Raw genomic sequence first — 23,853 nt, forward strand, 5'->3', positions numbered from 1 at the left:
CCTGAGGATCTTTTATTGTATAATATTGTTTTAGCTATTCTGGGTTTTTCCCCTGCATCTGACAGAGGTCTAATATCCAAACTTTATAAAGAACTCAAGAAATTAAACGCCACCAAACCAAATAACCCAATTGAGAAATGGGGCTCAGAATTAAACAGAGAATTCTCAACAGAGGAATATCAAATGGCTGAGAAACACTTAAAGAAATGCTCAACATCGCTAGTCATCAGAGAAATGCAAATCAAAACAACTCTGAGATTCCATCCTACACCCATCAGAATGGAAAAGATCAATAACTCAACTGATACCACATGCTGTCTAGGATGTGGAGAGAGAGGAACACTCCTTCATTGCTGGTGGGAATGCAAACTAGTACAGCCACTTTGGAAATCTATCTGGTGCTACCTTAGAAAACTGGGAATAGGGCTTTCTCAAGACCCAGCTATTCCACTCTTTGGAATATACCCAGAAGATGCTCCAGCACACAACAAGAAAATTTGTTCAACCATGTTCATAGCAGCCTTATTCATAATAGCCAGAACATGGAAACAGCCTAAGTGTCCCTCAGTAGAAGAATGGATAAAGAAACTGTGGTACATTTACACTATGGAATACTACTCAGCTTTTAAAAACAAGGAATTCCCGAAATTTGTGGACAAATGGATTGAACTAGAAATGATCATAATGAGTGAGCTAACCCAGAAGCAGAGAAAGACTCAAATGGTATATATTCACTTATAACTGGACACTAGCCCAAGGAGCAGGTCCCATGAAAATCTGCACCTACCAGGAAAGTGGGATAGAGGTGAGAACATCCTATTGAGACTCTAGGTGAGAAAAATATAGGGGATATGGAAGTAGGTGGATCCAGAGGGTCCTAGAAATCTACAAGAGGAACATTATGATGGGTGGATCTGAGCCCAGGGGTTCTGCTTGATCAAAGGCACCAACCAAGGACAAAACATGCAGCCATCATCAAACCCCTACCCAGATCTAACCAAGGGACAGAACATTCTCCATAGTTAAGTGGAGACTGGGGACTGACTTTCACAGGATCTCTGGTGCCCCATATTTGGCCATGTCCCTTTGTTGGGGAGGCCCAATGGCACTCAGAGGAAGGATAGCGGACTACCAAGAAGAGACTTAATACCCTAGCACCATATTCAGGGGAAGGAGGTCCCCCTTGGTCACAGTCATAGGGAAGGGGGATGGGGTGAAAGTGGTAGGGAGGGAGGAATGGGAGGATGTATGGGATGGGATAGAAAATGAGATGTAATATGAATTATTTTATCTTTCAATAAAAATGTGTTAAAAAAAAGAAAAGAAAACAAGCTAAGTAAGCCATGAAGAGCAATCCAGGAAGCAGCACCCCTCCATGGCATCAGCTACTGCTTCCAGATTCCTGCCCTGCTTAAGTTCCTGTCCTGACTTCATTCGATGATAAGGCCGTGCAAGTATAAGTCAAATAAACCCTTTCCTCCTCAACTTGCTTTTTGGCCAATGTGTTTCCTCACAGCAATAGAAACCCTAACTAAGACAGCACCCTAGTCAACCCTTCACAGCTGGTGAGCCCTGATAATAGTACTCAATTCCGGCAGGCTTGGTGTGAGCCCCAATATCTCACCATGCAAAGAGTAGGAATCTTAGGTTCTCTCTGCTAAGGGAGTTCATGTACCCCCAAAACAAGGCCTTCAGCATCATGCCACTGGTAACTTTCCAACTGCGGGCTCTCTGTCCACTTGCTTCCCAACTCTTAGGTGGACTCGTCATATTCTGGACTTCGGAGAATTTTAAGACAGCCTTTTGCTTTCCATCCCAATGTCCTGTAGAAGGTACAAGAAAGAAAATGGCTTTCTTCAGGACTTGCCAGTGATCTGTGTGGAGGTAGTGGAGAGCATGAGGATGGGGGTGGGGACTGCTGGGGAAAAAGGATGACCAGAAGACAGTAATTCTTTTGTGTCCCTGTGTTTCTGTCTCTTGCCTGTATGTGGTTCACATGAAATATTTTCTCCATTTGGGAACTTCACTTTTCATTCTCTTCTTTTTACAAATGAGCCCTCTTTTCCTTTTAATGTGGTGTGTGTAAGGAGGTGAGTGAGTGAGTGTGAGTGTGTGTGTGTGATTGTTATGTGACTGTGTGATTGTGTGTATGATTTTGTTTCTGTATGATTGTATGTATGTGATTATGTGTATGTGAGAGTGTGTGTGTATGTGTGTGATTATGTATGCAGTGTGATATTTCCCCCCTGTGCACATATATGGTAGCAAGAGAAGGATGTCACCTGCTTTCCTCTACCAATCCTCAGTTTATTGCTTTGAGGTCTCTCACTGAACCTGAAACTATCCACTTAGGCTAAGCTGGCTGTTCAGCAAGCTCTGAAAATCTACCGTCTCTTAGTCTCTGATTCCGACCGCACCCCACTGAGGAGTTAAAGGCTTCTATGGCTATGCCAAACTTTTATGTGGGTGCTGCTGGTTGCAACTCAGGTTCTCACACTTGCCTAGCAAGCACTCTATCCACAGAGCCATCTCTCTAGCCCACAGTCCTCTTTTCTTGAGACTCAATTGGGTTTATTTCAAAACCACTTCCAACTCCAGCCCATTGTGAGACACACTCTGGTCTTCGAAATACTTGTGAGTTGAAGACTCAACATCTATCATCTTAGATGGATCATCCTGGCAGAGCTCATCATTGGTGAAATTGTATAATAGATATCCAGAAAAAAATATTGATTGCATTATTTTCATGCATATCTCTAGTATCCAGTACTCTGTTGATGGAGTTTAGTTTATTCCAAAATTATGATTAAATTCATTAAAGGTCACAGAAGTTTTTTTTTTTCCTTAATGGTGTATAGTACTTGAACAGCAACTTGACACTAATGCAATCTCTAATGTGTATGTAGATTGCTGCAGCCACCATAATCAACATCAGTAACAACTCCATTACCAGGACAACCCTCCTGATGCCTCTCTGTGGTCTCACCTTTCACCACTGCACCAAAAACAGTATCTCTGGAATAATCCTAGTGACAGATGACGATTCACCTCTTTTCAGTTTGACAATGTTGTAAAATGTAATAAAAAAAAAAGCATTTGTATAGTTTTGGTGTGGAAAGTCCCCAAAGACCTTTATGTAAAGGCTTGTTCCTAGGGATAGCAGTACTAAGAGAAAGGGTCTCATGGGACATCATTAGGTAATTGCAAGTATGCCTTTGAAGGAGAGTGCTGGACTCCTTTTCTCTCTTTATTTTTTCTGGCTTGTGCTGAGACTAGTTCACTTTCTCACATGTTGCCTGCTCTGAGCATCCTCACCAGAGACCCAAAAGCAATTTAACGGACAGAACACGGACTGGAACCTACAAACCTACAGCCAAAGCAATCCTTTCTCTGTAAATTTATAATCTCAGGTATTTCGTTATAGTGAGGGAGACATCACTAATGGAGTACGTGACCTTTTGATATTGGTCTTTCCCACTCAGAATGATGCCCTTGGGGTTCATAGCAGCTACTGACTAGATCCACAGTCCGTTGGTTTTCACTATTGTAATGTATCGCCACAGCCTGTTTACTCATCCTCCTGTAGAGGGTTTTTTTTTTTATATTTGCTCCAGATTTTTGGATTCTGTAATACAATTGCTACAAACAGCCATGTAGAGGGTTTTGTTTACATATAACCTCTCACTTTTTCTAGGTAAGGATAGGAAGGCAGCTGCTGATCGTATTATAGATGTACTTAGCTTTTAAAATATCAAACTTGTTTATCAGAGTAGTTGGGCAATCTCACATCCTCACCAGCAGTAGGTGAGTAGATATGTTTATTCACATCCTCCTCTTGAGTTGATGTTTACTATTATTCTTAAATTTTACCTGTTTTAAGAGGCATATAGTAAGAAATCATTGTATTCTTAATTTGTTCTTTCCAAAAGTCCGTTATGAAGGCTAATTTTGATTATCAGTGTGTGGGTGGGTTAAGAGAAGACTTCGGGAGTTGATGAACAAACTCTTAGCTGTGTCTGGAAGGCATTTACCAACAAGATTACCTACAGGAAAAAGACCTGCCCTAAATGTAGACCGCACCATCCCACAGGACAGGATCCCAGAATAAGAACCAGTTGAACACATCAGTGCCCACTTTCCCTGCTTCCTAGTCCACCAAGATGTGGTCAAACAGCCCCGTCCTGTACCAGGATGGCGCTGCAGATGCAGCTGTGACACCGGGTACCTCTCTGTTCTCATTTGTCATCATTTCCATCTCTTCACTGCACTGTCCACCTCGCATTTTGCCTACGTCCTAGCTGCAGTCTTAAATTAATGTTGAATTTCAGCAATTTAAAAATATATCTTGGTTACTAGTACCTGATTATATGTTTATAGTGTGAAAACATTTTGTTTCAGTGCATGGCTTATCCTCTTAAGAGGTTCATTTTACATTGATGAATGAAGTATAATGAATTAGTTTGTGTTTTTTTTAATGATCTGTATGTTTTGCATTATGACTAAGAAGAGCCTTTCACTAAGTTCTATGTTCAGAAAATTCTATGCTATTTCAAAATATTTTACAATTTTATGCGATACATTCTAATCAATGACTCATTTTAAGCTAGCTTTGTGTAAGGCAAAAGATTTAAAGTTGGTTTTCTAGTTGTTCTGGAAGCTTGAATCAAGAGAAATATATATTTTTTTAATTTGCCTTTTTTTTGTCAAAAATTAAACTGACCTTATTTATTCAAGACTGCTTGTGACTTACTCCATTTCTGATCCTTTGTCAATAGCGCAAAGACTTGACTCGTTTATACAATGAATGTCTTCATTGAACACATGGTCCTTTTCATTTTTATTTTCATTTTTAGGGCATGTTAGCTATTATAATTATGTTTACTTTGCATATGATTTTTACTTTCGTTTTATGTGCACAGCCAGTTAGTTCACACATTAGTCTATGCATCTTGTGCATGCACTGCCCACGAAAGCCAGAAGAGGGCTTCAGATTCCCCTGGAACGGGATTTGCCAACAGTTGTGAGCAGCAGTGTGGGTGCTCAGAATGGAACGCAGGTCCTTTCATAGAGCCACCAGTGCTCTTGACCACTGAACCATCTCTGTGTGCCTAAGATTAAAAAAAAAAAAAAAAAAAAAACCTTTCCATGTATCTAAAATGTACTGCTTGGATATTCATAGAAAGTGCACTAATCCTTTATACCAATTTTATGAATATTAAAATATTTACCTACTTGAATGTTCTTATACACAGGACTTCCTTTCTTTCATTGGTATTTTGCAGTTTTAAATATATAAATTGTGCACAAGTTTAAAATATTTTTATTAAATTTTTGAGAATTTCATTCCATGTATTTTGAATATATTTGCCCCACCTTCTCCCCAACCTGCCCCAAGTCCCTTTGCTCCCAATTTTGTGCTGTCTTTATCTTATCTCTTACTCTGTACCTGACAAGAGCACTGCATTAGACCAACCCAGTCAGCCATTAGCACAGAAGGGTCATTGTGCCTTCACCATCATTGTGGACAACTGATGGGTTCTGGGTGGGGGTGGGGGGAGCAGAGTCAGTTTCCTCCAAAGGTGTGGTCCCTAGCAGGTTGATGAATGGCTCTGTACCCAGAAGTATACAGACATCATAGATCATATGCATATTTTGTCAGATTTCTACCAAATTACTGATCATTTTTGTTGCAATTGTAACTGGTATTGCACTCTTAGCTTTATTTTCTATGTTTCATTTCTTGTTATTGCAACTTGTTCAAGTCATCTCTCAGGAAATTCCTTGGGAATTTTATGTGGTGAAGTCTTTCTATGAATAGGGATGCTTACTGTTTTCCAATTCCTTCAGGGATTGTTCAGTGGTTAAAAGCACTGATTGCTCTTTCAAAGGACCTGGGTTCCATTCCCAACACTCATAACTGTTTTTAGCTCCAGTTCCAGGGGAATTGTATGCCTTCTTATGACAAATTAAAAATTCCTTTTATCTTATTTTCCTGCTCTGACAAGAACTATAGCATAGCATTAAGTGTTGGTCCCAGCATGAAAAGCAAGTGTTTTTATGCAGTTTTTCTCTTAGGAAAAAGTTATTCTGGTCTTCTCCATTAAGTCTGATATTAACTACAACAATGTATAAGTCCAAGTTAAAAGATGCCCTGCATTTCTTTATTCTCAGAAACATCTGTTTTTTATGGGTGACATTAAATTTTATCAGATGATTTTTCTACGTCAAGTTATTTGAGAATCTAATTTTCATTCTTTAGCTCATAAAGGGATGAGTTGTGTTGTTGTTTTTTTTTTTTTTCTTCAAAATGTGACCCAGGCTTCCATCTCTGTAATTAAAAACATATAGATAAAAATTACATATATTTATTGTATGTATGCACTGATGTAGTTTATTAGCATCTGTCCTTTAGAGTTTTTAGGTTATTTACATTTAATGTAATTATGTTCTAGAACTTAAACTCAGTATTTCCTGATTACATTTCATGTTTATTTTCTCTGTTTTATTGTTCTTGATTCTTTCTGGGTAACTTTAATTTTTTATACTCCAATTCACCTAGTAATTGTAGTGTATTTTGCTGTAGACTCATCAGTATTTGTCTTGTTCAGATTTTATTGGGGTAGTTAAGTGGTTATTCTAGGTATGATATTACATACACATAACTTGCTGTAGCTTGCTTTGTATAGACACTGAGCTGATTCAGTTAAAGAGCAAAATCCACAGATTCTTTTGTCCCTTTGCCCTTCACTATGTGTAGCACCATTGCCTAAAGTATTACCTCTGTGTATACTGAAGGCCACAGCAAACATATTGCATTTTTGTTTCATGCAGGTGACATTTTCCACAGAAGGAGGGGAACTGAGCTGCAGCACTCAGCCTTGCCTTTTCTCTATCCCTGCTGCTCTCTCCTCCTCCACATGATCCAAGTCTCCTTTCAATGTTTCCTTTCTGCTTAAAAACCTTCCTTTGTCATTCCTTCAAAATATGTCCATCCAAATCCCCTAGTTCTTCTTCATGGGTCTTCATTCCTCCTCCATTTTCAGGGGCTATGTTCTTTGCATGTAGAACTTTGAGTTGGTATTTTTTCTTTCTTTTTCACCCAACAATTAAAAAGTACATTGCATAACAGGACACACACATATATGAGCTCAAGGGACTGTGACAGCATGAGACCAGCATAAGCTCAAACAAATCAGACCAAATTCCAGGATAGAGAAGGGAAGTGAATACAAAGTCCCACCCCTAGTCTAGAATCTAGTAGCAATTGATGCTGGAGAGAGAGAGAGAGAGAGAGAGAGAGAGAGAGAGAGAGAGAGAGAGAGAGAGAGAGTCAGTTTCATCCAGTGGTGTAACACTAGCAGGCCCCATTGCCAGAAGAAGTTGATCAACACAAATCAAACTCCACGGTGTTTCATTTTGTTGCTGTTGTTTTATTTTGTTCTCTCTCTCTCTCTCTCTCTCTCTCTCTCTCTCTCTCTCTCTCTCTCTCTCTCTCTCGTGTGTGTGTGTGTGTGTGTGTGTGTGTGTGCGTGTGTGTTGTAGTGTATGTGTGTGTCAGGGGATTTGGTTTGAGCTTTGGTTTGAGCTTTGAAAAGAGAAAAAGAACATGAAACTAGGTAGTAAAGGAGGGAAAAGAATAAGCCACAATACATTGTATGTAATTCTCTAAAAGACAAAACCAGTTGAAAATACAGTAACCAGGAGGATACAGGGGAGGATGCTTAACTCTCACTCAGAATGGGAAATGGAACAGATGGAGGTTGAAGAGAAAGAATAAGGTAGGAGAGGGACCACAGGGAGAAATAAAGGTGGAGTTCAGTCCTGGGGAGAGCATTGGGTCTGGTGGGAGGACAGGAGGCCTTCGGAGAAAAGGGGAACTGTGGGTGGAGGCAACTCTGTGGCAAGCTGGGGACCTAAGTCAGAATGAGGGGGCTCTACCTGAGACTCTTAGTAGCAGAGTCCAGTGAGATTGAAGAGGACACTTTCTAACTAGACAAGACTCCTAGTGGAGGGAATAGAACACCACAAAAACTCCTATCCAAAATGCGTCTTGCCTACAAGATGTGCAGGGATAAAGATAGAGCAGAGAGTGAGGGAAGGTCCAACCAATGCCCTTCACAACACAAGACCCACCCCATGGAAGAGAGCCAACCCCTGACACTATTAATGATACTCTGCTAGGCTTGTGGACAGGAGCCTGCCAGAGTTGGGTTCTGAAAGGCTCCATCCAGCAGCGCTTTGAAACAGATGCAGAGACTCACAGGCAAATACAAGAGCCAAGGCATAGGGAGTGTACTGGAAAAATAGAAGGAAGGATCAAAGGACCTAGATGTGACAAGAGCTCCACAAGAAGACCAACAGAGCCAACTAACCAGGTCCTAGAGGGGCCTGTGGAGTTGAAGCACCAACCAAGCACCATTCATGGACTAGACATAGATCCTCTCCATAGATGTAGCCAATGGGTTTACTAATAAGGGAATGAGGGGCTGTCCTTGACATGGACTCCGTTGTCTGATTTTTGATCACTTCCCCCTTGATGGACTGCCTTGACAGGGCACAGGGAAAGAGGACAAACTCGGTCCCCATGGAACTTGATGAGCTGGGGTGGGTGGGTAGGGGGCTCACCTTTTCTGAGGAATAGGGGAAGGGGTATGGGAGGGAGGGTGGGACTGAGAAGAGAGGAGGGAGGGAGAGAAAGTATATTAATTAATTAATTAATAATATTCAGATCTCTGAGTCCCTGATAAGCAGTGCAATCCTTTCCTGATCATCTGTCTCCTGTGAGTAATATGTGTGTGTGTGTGTGTGTGTGTGTGTGTGTGTGTGTGTGTGTGTGTGTGTGTGTGTATAATTTTTTTTCCTGTTGACAACACTAAAGAGTTTTCTGTCTTTGGGATTTAGAAGCTGCTTGTGATATGTTCTGTTGTAAATATACTTATATTTATCTTTTTGAAATTGACTCTGCTTATTGAGTTTTTAGGCATAAGCCCTTTGCCAAAATTGGGGAGATTTCAGCCTTTATGTCATGGGATAGTTTTTCATCCCGATTCCTTTTGCTAGCCCCTGAGACTGATGGCCGTGGTGGTGAGTGCTTCCTCCACATGGCCTGACACATTGCTCATTTCCCCGTCTATTTCCTCTCTGTATTTCAGGTTGGTTAATAACGTGTGCTTAATCGCATTGATTCTTACCTTTGCCTCCCGGATTCCTCTGTTTAGACAATTCATTCAGGTATTACTCCAGTATTTGTAATATTTTGGAATAAAAATATCATTTTGTTTTCTCCAACCTTATATTTCTTTGCTAAGCAGTTCTATAGTTTTCTGCAGCTTCGTTTGTTTCTGCTGTGGTCTCGGCGCCTTACGGAGGCATTTTTGTCCTGTTGCCCTCCACATTTCTGTCAAGGGCGTCTAGCATGTGTTCCCCTACAACTGGGTTCTGTTAGCAGGTTATGTGTTCCATGTGTTTCATTCCAGTTTTAGGACATCCCCTGATCTGCGCTGGCATTGAGTAGGGACAGGACTCCTCAGCACTGCTGGGCATGACTGGCACCTCAGGAGACGCCATTATATTTCTGTTAATGTCACCTACCTGGGAGGAGACTGGAGCCACACTTTCGCACCCATATGGCCCCCACAGACTCTGCAGGTGACTTCATCACAGCTGGGTACCGGTAACTGTTCCAAGTTGTCATTAGGTCTTCTCTGACCCATGGAAACAGGAACCTTGAACTCTCCTGCCTCACTCCCAGGTGCTGGGATTATAATGAGATCAACCATTCCCAGCTTTATTTGGTTCTAGAGATTAAGCACTGGGATTTGTGTATGCTAGGAAAACACTCCACCAACTGAGCCCCATCTCCAGTCCCAAAGAGAAAGAATCTGAACATACTGAACTTGTGATTTGCTTTTTTTCCCCTACTAGCTTTAAATTTTTTATATTAAAATTATCACAGTCTACAGGGTTGTTAGAAACATCTCAGGAAGTCCTCTCTACTGCCTTCCAGGCTCCCTCTATACTGATTTTTTTATAGTTGTGGTCCATGTCCCCACAAACACAACCCTCAACGAGCCTTATTCAGATTTGACCAGCCCGTAGTAAATGCCCTTCTGGATTTGGTGTGTGTGGTGTGTGTGTGTCATGTGTGTGTGTTGTATGTGTGGTGTGTGTGGTGTGTGTCGTGTGTGTGTGTTGCATGTGTAGTGTGTGTGTGTATGTGTGATATTCCTTACAACTGTGCCATATCTGTACCTTCTTTTCACTGCCACCATGATCGCTATGTTCCAAAGCACTGTCACCACGAGGCTGCCATCTCTCTACAGCCACTCTGTTTACTCCACTCATGACCATTTTTTTTCAGTTTAGTTATTTTGTGATGGTTATATGAGTAAAAATTGTTCTTTATGAAATAATTTTGAACCAACATAATTTTCTTGTGGTTCACGCAAGCGTGGAGTATGGTAATAGTTCAGTCTTTTTATTCCTAGGCTGTGTCTTATAAACAAATATGCCATAGTTATTTAATAAACTATCCACTAAAGGATGTATAAGAAATATCCAATTTTGGCTATTATGTATATGTATTAATATTTGTGTGCAAAGTTCTAAATGGAAGTATGCCTTTAGTTCTCTGGGGTGCATACCCAGAGCTCAGTTGTTGGTTCATGCAGTAAGTCCAATTTCAGATTGTAAAAGAGCTATGTAATGGTTTTTCAGAGCGGCCATGATTTGCATCCCTAGTGACAGGAGTGAGCCAGTTTCTACAAATTCTGTTGTTTGTTTGTTTGTAACATGCCTTCAACTCACTCTGTAGACCAGGCTGACCTCAAACTCACAGAGATCCTCCTGCCTCTGTCTCCATAGTGTCGGGATTAAAGGTGTGTGTCACTGCACCCAATTTCTCCTCATTCTTTTCCAGTGATTTTTATGTACTTGCTTTTATTGATATAACTCACACTTTCAAACTAGATGATTCGGTGGCTTATAGAATACTCGCAGGTTGAACACTTACTACTGTCTACTGTAAGCTGACAAAAAGAAACTCATTGGCTGCTTTGCCCTACTCCAGCCCGGCAGCCATCATTCATCTCCCACTTTTAAATTTCCCAATGTTTTCAATTTCTTTACACACTGTTCAAATTCTTCTTTCTACCTGAGTATATAGGATCTGAGGAAACACAAGTTGAGCACGCCCTGAAGTAGAGCGGGCTTCGAGACACAGCTGCTCATTGGCTACTGTCTGTTTGCTCTTTGCTGTGTCCCTTGGAGGCCAGAGCAGCTTCTGACATACATTTGTTGCTTCGTGTTCATCTCTCAGTGTAGACGAAATAAGGGATGTGCACATGAATGGGACAATTCCGGAAGGCCCTTGGGCTAACGCAGGGTCGTTAAACATCAGAATAACCCAGGAGCTTGTTTCAGCGGCACATTCACAGGCTCCCTTCAGATAACTGAGTCAGAGACCCCAGGTCACAGGTATAAGAGCATTCATTGTCTAACAGACCCATGATCCTGGTGTGACCAGTCTTGTGTCAGCACAGCTGCTGCCGAGTGTGCAACACACACATCCAGCAGCAGCTGGAGACATGAGAAGGAAGAAAAATATACCCAAAAGACTTTTCTGGGAGGCACCAAAAGACCAGGAAGTAGGTTTTTTGATGCTAAGGGGACAGAAATTTGAATCCAAATGTGGGAGCCTACTGGCTCTGTTGAACACATTGTCTGGCTTCGCCAAATGTCTTTTCTTTGTTAAGTGGGGTGAATAACATCATTTGGTCCAAATTGTTGTTATAAAGATTAAATAAGCTGAAGTACACATGTACAAATTTACATACCTTTGCTCATGTATGTGTGTGCACACGCACAGCTCAACCATACCACACTTCAACTTCTAATCTCCCAAACAAAGAATAAGATCTGAGTCTTATTAAAATGGTCTTAAAATAGTACTTCCTGCCACCTCTCTACTGTAACAGGTTCCCTCCTCCCTTTTTTCTTAGATCATTTGTATTAACATGCATAATAATTGGCTTTTTATGGCATTTCCAAGGACATATATCATTGTAATTTGCTCATATTTGTCATATTGCCCCCTTATAGCCTTCTTTCTCTACCATTTCTCTCTCCTTCCACTCCAAGTAGTTCTCCTTCTAATTCTATGTGATATATATGTGTGTGTGCATGACTATCACCGAGGTACTAGAATTTATGCCAAGAGCCTGCTACATGCTGGGTTAATGTCACTACTGCTGAAATGTATCCCTGCCCTCTCGTTTTACTTTCTTTCTTGGCATACGGTCTTGCTTTGATGTCCAGGCTGGCTTTGAACTCACTGTAGCCCGGGTAGGCTTTGAATTTACAATCCTCCTGTCTTAACCTCTCAAGTAAGTTGCATAATAGATGCGCACCACCAGGTCCAAGTTCTCCCATTTGGAAGGCAGGTGACAGTCTCTGTCAGAAAGTTTCCAATGTCCCTGGTCTCCTAGGGCAGCTCAGCTCTCCAGGTTCTTAGGATGCGCTAAGGTTCACTCCCACCTCTGTTGTGCATTTATGCTTAGATGCCTTTGAAAATTATGACTAATTTATTCCAACGTCACAGCTTTTTTTCTGATTATCCAGCCTCTTACTGAAGAGTCACCGATTACCAGTGCACTCAGAGCCCAAGAAAATGTTATAAACAAGTAAACTGAGTGATGAGGGGTGACACCGTGAAGGTTCAAGGGCCCTCATGTATAATAGGCTTCTACTCAGGCCTCATCCATCTTTTTCCCATTGATACCCAGCCTCTTCTTGTCAGATATGCACGCATGTGTGAGCCACTATGATGTGGCCCATTCTGCCACCCAGTTCACAACATTGCACCAGTGACAATTGCTTGGTTCTGAGAATGTACCATGTGAGATGTGTGCACAGAGAGAAAACTGGCTTATGAATGTTAAATTGTCCTTTTTCTGTTGTCTCCTTTAATGAGATGGACTGGCCTTAATTATACACTTGCCTCCGGTGTCAGCTCTCAGCACCACCCATTTCCCAAGTCTTTCTACTCCTTGTTCCCCATTAAGACAAGTCGGGGAACAGTGGATTAAGCGGATGACTGATGGGGTATGTTTCCCCAGGTTTGAGTGTTTTCTGAAGCTCTGGAATAAAGTAACTTAGGAGAGGATGAACTCGGCTGTGGCCAAGGGGCACCCATCTTGTTCATACCCAGGCTTAGGGAATAAAAGAAGACTACATCTTAGCTCCAGCTTTCCACTTTGACAAGACCAAGGGGCTTTTTATGTAGAAAGTTTGTGATCCAAATCATAGCATCTAAAAGAGCCCGATCTGGGCATATCAGGAAGGAGATGGGGAAAAGAAAATAGGTAGGGAGAAATGGAGAGAGTGAGAGAGGGACAGAGGGAGGAGGAAATGAAAGAAAGATTCATACTTCCACTTCACAAACGTCATCAAACAATGTCCACCACAGAAGGCAGAGAAAAAAGTAATTAATCTGTAGATTTGTCCAGTTGTGAAAAGTGCTTAGAATAAAAGCAAAGGAAGATGCAGTGCCAGTAAGATGATTAGGAAGAACCTTTTCAGCAGATACCTTGCAATCCCAGCTTCAAAATTCTAGGCAGAAAAGACCATACAATGAAAGGTGAGTCTGGAGGTGGGCTGTGTGCTCCCAGGAACAGCCCAGGCAAAGAGAGGACCCTCCAGAGAAGGGCCAAAGAGGAGCCAGGCAGAACCCAAAGGCAAAATCCCAAGATATCCTGCAGCTGGAGCCAGCGCAGGACGCTGTCCGGGGTCCTGACAAAAGGAACCTAGCTTAGAGATCCCCTGAGCACCAGCACAGATGCGGTTCTGTCAGGATGCTCCTGCAATCTTCCCGATGAACAAATGCAGGCACCACCACCCCTTACTCCTCTAATAAGATTTCACAAACCCTAATGTCAAGGACCCGCCTCAGGTTAGCCTAAGGGAAGAGGCCATGCTCTTTTTTCACCACGGTTGAGCCGAATGGCTGTACGCAAAGCACACATAGACCAGAGCCAGCTCCCTCCGACCTCAGAGGTAGGGAGCTAGCCTCTTGGAGTACCGAGCTCTTGGAGGCGATTCCCACAACAAATTAGGAACCTAATTGAAGCAAGGTAGTGGCTGCCTGCCCTCCTGAGGAGCTCTGTAGTTGGAGGGTTGATAACACAGCAGGTGCTTATGGTGTGGTCTGACTCTATTCCGCCCTGCCTTTTGCTCCAAGACAGTGGGGGGGGGGGTCGGAGGCGGGCGGGGGGGCGGGGGCGGGAGGTCCCACCTGTGTTTCTTAGCAGCATAACCTAAGTCCCTGGAGGAAACCCACCCTGGTTAGGTATAAGTGTCACAACTGGGGAGGGTGTGAAGCTGCCCAGGAGTTCTCATGCCTGATCCTGCCTTTGCGACTTATTTTTCTCATTCCAAATTACTTCAAATTAAACAAAAATAGCAAGAATGCTAGGAGGCAAAAAGAAAGAGAATCAAAGCAAGTCTGGCTGCCTTCTGTTACCGCTGTCACTACCGAAGCCACCTTGCCCTGTCTCCAGCCCCCAAAGCTCTGGATGTGCCTCCCACAATGAGTGTCTGGCAGCAACAGAGTGCGGAGGATGCTGACTGCCAGGCTTTCCAAGAGCCCCCGCCATCAGCCAGCTTCCCCTGTCGGTGCCAGCGCCTCAGCAAGGCAATTGAAGGATTTTATTATAATGGCACTTTGCGGAGCTCACTCAACCCGTCAAAATAATTGTTTGACTTAATGTGAAATCTGAGCTTCGCAGCTGCATGAGGCTGTCCTCTGTGGGATCGCGGGGCTGGCTGCTGGCACTGCCGGTGCGCATTTCAGAGTCTGAATTAGCAGCAGTTTCGAAGCCTCCCTAATTAGTTACAGCGCTGCCCGAGGTGTCATCTTATTTTATTTTATTTTATTTTTTTATGAGCCAAATAACATATTGCTGCTTTAGTTTCTGGAAGACAGGGAGCTATAAATAAAACTACAATTTACTTGAAGTCTATCACACAGATATACCAAGTTCAGAAGTTAGTTTTTCTTTGCCTAATGAGATAAAAACTTTGTCTGCAGAGCATGTGTGTGGATGTGAACATCACAGGCCTATAGGGAGGAAGGACTTCTCCTAAGGCCAGGGAGACTGTGCAGCTGAGAGATGGGTGCTTGCAGCTCGCAGGCGCTGGAGGCTGCAGCACCCCACAGAGCTGGGCTCTGCTGCCTCCTACTCAGGAGACCATGGGATGGTGCACATGCTGCTTGCTTCTTTTGCAAGGACGCTTTGAGAACACCAAGACACCTTAAGCAGTCCAAACAGTTCACACCAGTAACCGGTGGTGTGATGTCATGGTTAAAGGGTTGTACCCAGGAGCCAGACAGCTTGATTTCAAACTTCCCATTCCTTTTTACATACTAACTCAAGAAAATTCTTCAGACTGCTTCTCACATTCTTCACCTGGTGGGTGCTCTGCATTCAGCCCGAGTGGTTTGTAGATCCAACTGAGAGTTGTTGGTGGAGAAGAACACAGTCCCGGCATTTGTTACAGATTGCTTAGAACTTGGAGGTCCAGCTAGCTGAGCAGTCAGCTGGGCCAAACATGGAAAGACAGGAGTTGCGGTGTTCTCTCTCATACCTGGAAGCTAAAACAGAAATAAATTCAACCTGGTTCACAGAGGTGCGGGGCGGAGGGGACCGGGGCTGGAGAAAGGGAGGGTGGGGGGAACTGATCAGAGCACACTGGATGCAGCTGTGAGCATATCAAATTCAGTGCCAGATAGAATACTTATAATTAGTGTGCTAATCAGGAAATTTAAAAACTAAACAGGCTACAGTTTGCAGCTCAATGGTAAGGTGTTTGTGAACCGATCACAGTTCCTAGGTTCAATCCCAGCACTGCCTTAAAAAGTAATAACAAATAAATTAAATTAATAAACAAAGAACTACATAAGCTTAATTGATATAGTCAAACTGCTTATAACGTAGAGAGAGAGAGAATGGAGCTGACTCTCACCACATGTTGCACAGCATGCATCTTTAAAAAAGCAGCAAAGACCTTCCAAGTAACAGTGATTCCGGCTCACATGCCACCAAGGTGTGTGAACCTCCAAAGGTCACATTTCCAAAACAGATCTCTGTTCTGCTAGCGACACTAAAATATGGAGGTGTGGTGCAATTAGAAAAACAGATTGAAAAGCACTAAAGTACTAATTTATAGAAAAAAAAATATTGTCTGCAAAAAATCTCCAAGACATATCCCCTGCTGACCTCAGGGACTGTGATGCGAAGCTTTGGGGTTAACAGGGTCCAGCTTTGAACGCGAGCTTCTGCTGCAGAGCTGTGGGAGCATGGCAGGCCCCTTCACTTCTCTGGGTGTGAATTTTCTGCATTCCAAAAATGCAGCTATGATAGGTGCACTGTAGGTGAAATAAAAGTATGCATACTAAGGACTAGCCCGCCTCATCCTCTTGAACGCGCGCTTCTGCTGCAGAGCTGTGGGAGCATGGCAGGCCCCTTCACTTCTCTGGGTGTGAATTTTCTGCATTCCAAAAATGCAGCTATGATAGGTGCACTGTAGGTGAAATAAAAGTATGCATACTAAGGACTAGCCCGCCTCATCCTCCAGAAAAAAAAAAAAAAAAAACCTGAGGTACAGAGGACTCAGGAGAACTGCTGGATCCTTCTGAGACTAGAACACTCAGGCTCCTTCCTAGTGCTCCCCAGCAATGGGAGAAAAATGCTACTGACTTCTAGTCCAGCACTGTACATTTGCTCTAGACTCCAAGCACGTGTTAAGTGGAGCCTGATGGGAGAGGGCATGTGGGGAGCTGGCAACTGCTCCCTGGGTCCTGGCAGATGTATGGTGGCCATAAGAGCCTCTGAGATGCCCCTACATATTTCAGGACACTGTGCCTTAGTAGACTACTTAGCAAAGCATGCTCTCTTCTCTGGTTGGTTCCAGTCCCACTGTCACATTATTTCCAGAAAGAGCAAAGAATCTGCGTGGAACAAAAGTGAAGGAAAAGTGCATCCGTTTTGCCACTCCAAGGCATCTCCAGAGCAGGAGGAATTCTTTTTTATTTTATTTTATTAATTTATTCTTGTTACATCTCACTGTTTATCCCATCCCTTGTGTCCTCCCATTCCTCCATCCCTCCCATTTTCCCCTTACTCCCCTCCCCTATGACTGTGACTGAGGGGCACTTCCTCCCCCTTTATATGCTCATAGGGTATCAAGTCTCTTATTGGTAACCTGCTATCCTTCCTCTGAGTGCCACCAAGTCTCCCTCTCCAGGGGACATGGTCAAATATGAGGCACCAGAGTACGTGAGAAAGTCATATCCCACTCTCCACTCAACTGTGGAGAATGTCCTGTCCATTGGCTAGATCTGGGTAGGGGTTTGAAGTTTACAGCCTGTATTGTCCTTGGCTGGTGCCATAGTTTGAGCAGGACCCCTGGGCCCAAATCTGCCTATCATAATGTTCTACTTGTAGGTTTCTAGGACCCTCTAGATCCTTCTACTTTGTTATTCTCCCATGCTTCTCTCATCTAGAGTCACTCAATGGCACCAGGTAACAGAGAATGATGATCTCAGCTCTCACTTCAGCATCCGGGGACCAAGACCATGCTACGATGCAGCTCTTAGCAACCAGCGAAACCCTTGGCACTCTGACTATGGGATGCAGGAATTTTTTTTCTGCCAAAAATGCCCTTCCCTGTATCTAATCTAGAGATGTTATTTTTATTTTTATTTTATGTGCATTGGTGTTTTGCCTACCTGTATGTCTGAAGGTGTTGGATCCTTTGGAACTGGCACTATAGACAGGTGTGAGCCGCCATATGAGTGCTGAGAATTAAACTCTGGTCCTCTGAAAGAGCAGCCAGTGCTCTTAACCACTGAGCCATCTCTCCAGCCCATCTAATCTAAATCTTTTGTGTGGCAAATGGAATCTATTTCTTGTCAGGTCTCAGGAACACTAGAGAGCTCTCTACTTATTCATGCAGAGTGAAAATAAGGATTCCATTGGCAGCCCAGCTAAGCCTGCTAGCATGTGTCAGTCTGCCAAGAGCCAGTTTGAAGGGGCTACCCACAATGCTGGCTGTCCAATAATCTTCTTAGGGATGACAAATATCCCAAATCACTGCAAAAAAAAGTTTCCACAAAGGCATCATGGAGCCTTGCACCATGCTGAGGGACATGCCAGTAGTATCCAAAGACAGAGAGTAGAGCTGGTTCTCCCGTGGAGCTGGAAGCCTTGCTGGCCCAATGCCACCCCTCACAGTTTCCCATCAACCACACATCTGGCTAGTCAGTGTCACTTATACACAAAGACTTTGTTCTATTCAAATACTCCTTTGGAAGTCTGAGGTACCAGCAACAGAGCAGAGAATAAGAAATGAAATTAAGGGTCTGGAGAGATAGCTGAGCAGTTCAGAGCATTTGTTGCTCTTCCAGAGGACCCAGTGGTGGCCTTGGGACACACAGGAGCCCATGCATACTGAAACCAACTCAATTGGAAAAGAAGTTCAACAAGAATGTTAAAGAAAACACCCCATTCTCACCCACAGCACCCTCAAAATGAGGACCACTTGTCCCATTTTATAAAGAAAGTGGGATAGGGTATGGGGGCACTATGGAATCACGGTGCTACTAACACAAGCTGTGATGTCATCCTAGTTCCCTCCTCCGTGCATGAGTTCGCTACCATTTCCATAACTACAGAACGGGGAAGCTTCAACAAGAGAAAGTCATGACATCACAGTCTGGGGGCAGGATGGCCAGGCAGGCAGGTTTAACTTCTTCAGCCCGTTTCCCCCATTGGCTGCTGGCCACTTTCTGGTTATGGTTTCACCTTTTCACTTTGTCGGTGTACACACAACATGCTTCATGCGTGTTCAAATCTTGCATATAACAGGATGTTGTAAGACTGAATGAAGGCCTATACAAACTTGTTCTAACTTAATTGTCCCCATGAGAACCTGATCCTCATGCAGTCATCTTCTGAGATGTCAGGGCTTCAGCATGTTCTGGCTCCCTATGCTCCCCCATTGGACCCCATGTCTCACTCATCTGTGCAGGGAGTCTACCATCACACCATCTAAGTGTGATAAGTGCCCCTGTTAAGTGGCATCAGCTCTAAGTCAGAGATCTCACCATCTAAGTCCAGGGCGCCTGAAGCTCCAGGTGTGGTTCACTCTGAAGCAGACTTCCTGTCAGGCCATGGACAGTGAAACCACAAAAGTGGCACAGACCCCAAAATACAGTGATGGCACAGGACTCAGTGCAGATGCCTGGCATTAAATGTGTGTGTTGGGGGGGGCATTGTAAAGTAAGGTTCATGGCCTTCTGTTACGCAGGTCTTCCTGGGCAAAGAGAACCAATGGAATGAATATGTGTTAAGAAAAGGGAGTTAGTAAGTTGGCTTGTACCATACGGGATGGAGAGGGCAACAGTGGCTGTCTATATGACTGAGAAAATGAGAACTCACACTGGGCACCACAGTATGTCACGGAAAGCCTGGGAGATCTCCAAAGAGTTGCTGGTGTCAAGTCCACAATGGAACCCTGAAGCAGTTGGAGTTCGTGGCAGAGGAGGGAGGCAGCATCAGCAACAGACAGGCCAGCTCAAGAAGCAGAAACAGGCAAGCAGCAGCACGTTGTCTTTTCCTCAGACCCCGCAGTATCAGGACCCCGCACTGGAAGGCGCAGCCTACTTGGAGGGCAGGTCTTTCTCCTCCATTAATCCGTTCTGGATACATACTAACAGATGTGTCCAAAGGATTGTTTCATCATGATTCTGAGTCACAACAAGCTGACAGTGAAGACTAACCACCCCAGGACCAGAAGAAGCTGGATAGTCAGGGCAGCATCCTTGCCCTGTAGAACAGAAGCTGAGGTAGTTCTGCCATTGGGGTCTCTGTCCACTAGAATCCCAGAGACAGAGCCTCTTTCCTTCATTTCACTCAACCCTGAGGCTTCTCTCCAAACTGGTGGAACCACTGCTGAGACTTTTGATGGAGCCTGTGGCTCACTCAATGGGGAAGAGTCTTCCATACTTAATGTCATGGACAGCTGAGACTTTCCCAAGCCTTGACAGTTCAGTCCTCTGTGCTTAGCATGTGCTTAGCATGCTTCTCTCTCCTTTCACACTTTGCCTTAAGCAACACAGAGGAATCAGAACCACCATGGTCTGCCTCAACCCTTCAGCTTTCTGGAGTCTTGGTGAATATAAAGTCCTCCATGAATCACCAAACACAGTCTACCTTTCTCTCCTGTGCCCACTGGTAGTCTTTATCTCCACCCTAGATCTCCTCTGAAGAAACTTTGACATCCATTTTCTTGACCAAGGGTCTCAGCATTATTTATGTGCTTTTTCTAGAATGTACCTCAAAATTCTCCCAGCCTCTAACCAAAACACAATTTCAAAGCCATTTTACATTTTGAAATACTTGCCATGTCAGCTCCCAGCTTCTCGGCACTCAGGTCTATATTATTAGGCCTCCCTAACAACATACCACAGACTGGGTAGCTTTAAACACAGAAACTGGGCTGGGAAGATGGGTCAGTAGGTAAAAGCACCTAGTGAACAAGTTTGAGGATCTGAGTTCAAATCCCCATCACCCACATAAAAAGTTGACCATGGCCATGCACATACATATAATCTGCCACAGTGGGAGGCAGAGACAGGGGGCTTGGGGGTTGGGGAAAGACATGTTGGCTGTCAGCCTAGTTCTAGGTGTTATTAGAGACCCTGTCTCTAGAAATAAGGAAGAAAGAGTAAGATTTCTGACATCTTCCTTTGGCCTCTATGTGCACAAGTAAACATATCTCATGCACATGCATGTGTACACTACACATATACAGATGCACATACTACACACATGTATATATTACACAGACATACATATACCACACACACACATACACCACATACACATGAATGCACACAGCACACACATAAGCATACATTACTTCCATATACATACGCATACATACGTATACATGTGCAAAGGCAGACATTCATTTTTTCTCACACTTCTGTATCCTGGAAGTGCAAGACCATGGTATCAGGCCGACTTAGTTTCTCATGAGGCTTTAGCTGCCCATCTGCTCCCCCAAATTCTTATGAGCCTTTTCTTCCTTGTGGTGCCCCTTTGGTCTCTCTCTGCACCCAAATTTCCCTTTTCACAGAGAATCTAATCAGCTTGGCTGAGGCTTTAATTTGATGTATGCGTTTATTTATTATTTTTAAGTTTCATTGTCCAAGTTGAGGAACATGCTAGTGCTGTGGTGAGGGATTCAGAGTGTGTATTTCAGAGGAAGAAACGCCTGTCAGTCACACCTCCTTCCTTTCTCTTTTCTTCCTTCTTTTCCTCTTTTTATTTTCCATCCTCTGCCTCCCTCTCTTTGTCTTCTCTGTCTCTCTCTGCCTTTTTTATCTGTCTGTATCTCTCTGTCATTCTCCTCTGCCCCCCTGCACCTCCATCTCCCCATCACTCCCTTTGAAGCAGTTATAAAACCAGGGAGTCACAACATCCTTCGTAGGCAAGGTGCATTTCTTCAGGACCTCACATGTATCCCTATCTTCAGACCCAAATCACAGCATGAGGCAGTGAAGGAAAAGAGTGGATGGGAGTGAGAAAAAATGATGCACTCAGCCCCAGTAGTCCTTTGGTCATATAATTCATTCTTCATTCCTCACTGTGTTAGTCTCTCTGTCATTTAATAAAGTGACTCGGGGTTATGAGAGAAAAGAAGTCACCGTCTCATGTCCTTTGAGCTCCCAGAGGGATTATGGGATTTTACATAATTAAATATGAGTCATGTAATATCCCTCCCTCCTGCCTTGGTAGACTATCCCTCCCTCGCTGTTTCCCAGCTCCCATTTCAAGGTGGAAAACGTGGTTCAGTATAAAAATTGCCTCTTCCTCTACATCCTGCCTCTTGCACCAAGCTTTCAACTACCCACATTCTACTGCTGCTTCTGGCTGCTCAGCCTCTGGTCCAAGCACCTGCCTCTGAACACACACAGCTCCTTAACTGGACATAGGCAAGCAGACTACTCAGACTCAAGGCCTGACTCAGCCAAATGTCTCATTGATCCATGCCTCATCTGATCTGTGAAAGTTGGGCTAAACTTGACCCATTTTGTTGACTACTTCTCGTGGTGGTATAAAAAGGGCTGGGATGGCCCATATTGTAAAGCATGTTAGCAATTAAGAAATGCTTTAAGGTTACCAAAAAGAGACTTGATACTCTATGAGCGTGAGCATATACAGGGGGAGGAAATCCCCCTCAGGAACAGTCATAGGGGAGGGAAATAAGGGGAAAATGGAAGGGAGGGAAGAATGGGAGGATACAAGGGATGGGATAACCATTGAGATGTAACAAGAATAAAGTAATAAAAAAATTTAAAAAAAGAAATGCTTTATAGATAGCACCAGTAAGGCATGGAAAGGGTGGCAGTGTTGAGTAATGACAGCTACTCATGGGAGCTCATCATGTCAGAGACAGCTGGCTACTCTTCTCCGAAGATATCCTTCTGCTCCTCAGTGTCACTGGGACCACTGGAGAGACCCTGAAGAACAACCTTCCTGGCACAGATGGTACTAGAAGAGATTGCACAGACGATCCCAGGGAGCAGTCTGTAGGCTTCTGCCTTCACTGTCCAGTCAAGAGTAAAGGGATAAAACGGGGCAGATCCTTGTAAGAAATAGAGTTATAGCATGTGAGAATTAGAGAGTGCCTTTCAAACACCACCTTTTAAAAGTGACCATGCCAAGGGAGGCACTGTATAGGCAGAATGGCAATTGGGGGCGGGGGCGGAGAAGGGGACAGCTCAGTAAAAATATATCTGGGTTTTGCTTTTATAGCAGATGCCTGTGTTGAGCTGACACTCCCGCTGGCCTGCTTGAGGACTCCCTGCCGACAGATCCATAAGCCTCAAGTCCTTTCACCGGCCACACCAGGATGCTCAGTGCACACCCAAGCAGATGGAAAGTGCCTGTGAATTCATGCCCCAGAGCTCTCCAGGAGGAGCATCTCTACTTCCCTGTCCCATGGAGAATTCATCACAGAGGACTTCCCAGCTGGCCCCACATTAAAGCAGCTTTCTGACACTTGTATGCCTAGGCCTCTGCTTATTCCTATCTCATTTCCTTATTGCTCCCAGTATTCTTGGGATCCACCAGCCATGTGAACCACCAGCATTCAAATCCTTGCCTTGGGATCTGCTTCTGAGACTCCAACTGACACAGCAGCTATTCAACGCTCTGAAAATAGCCTCTTCAATACCCACAACAGCTAATTAGCCTATTTCATCTTGCATACCTTCAGCAATAGGGAATTTACCACATCCCGAGTTAGACCATTTCTTTCTCAGACAGCTTTGATCATTACAAATTGAAACTAAAATTTCGTCCATCCATCTCAGATCTGCAGCCATCAGCAGGTCTTGTATGACATCGTTCCAACTCGACTCACTACCGTGGTCATCCTTCTAGTCAATAGCTGGGTGTTTTCCTTTTCTTTCTTTTTTATATATATTTTCAACAAAAATATTTATTGAAATCAAGAAAACTTAACAAAAATATCTCATTTCTAGTGTTTTAATCCAGATATGTAAAGATGCAGACAAAACATATTAAATGCACAAAAGATCTAGATGAAGTAACAGGTATGAACATTTTTGTTTGTTTGTTTGTTTGTATTTAAATACTTTATTCAGATTACTTCTCAATTGTTATCTCCTCACTTGAATATTTCCATTCCCCCTTCCTCCCTTTTTCACCCTATTCCCCTCCCCTAGGTCTGTGACAGAAGAGGACCTCGTCTCCCACCATATGA

Source organism: Acomys russatus, chromosome 5 (assembly GCF_903995435.1).
Source record: "Acomys russatus chromosome 5, mAcoRus1.1, whole genome shotgun sequence".
In the NCBI taxonomy this organism is placed as follows: Eukaryota; Metazoa; Chordata; class Mammalia; order Rodentia; family Muridae; genus Acomys; species Acomys russatus.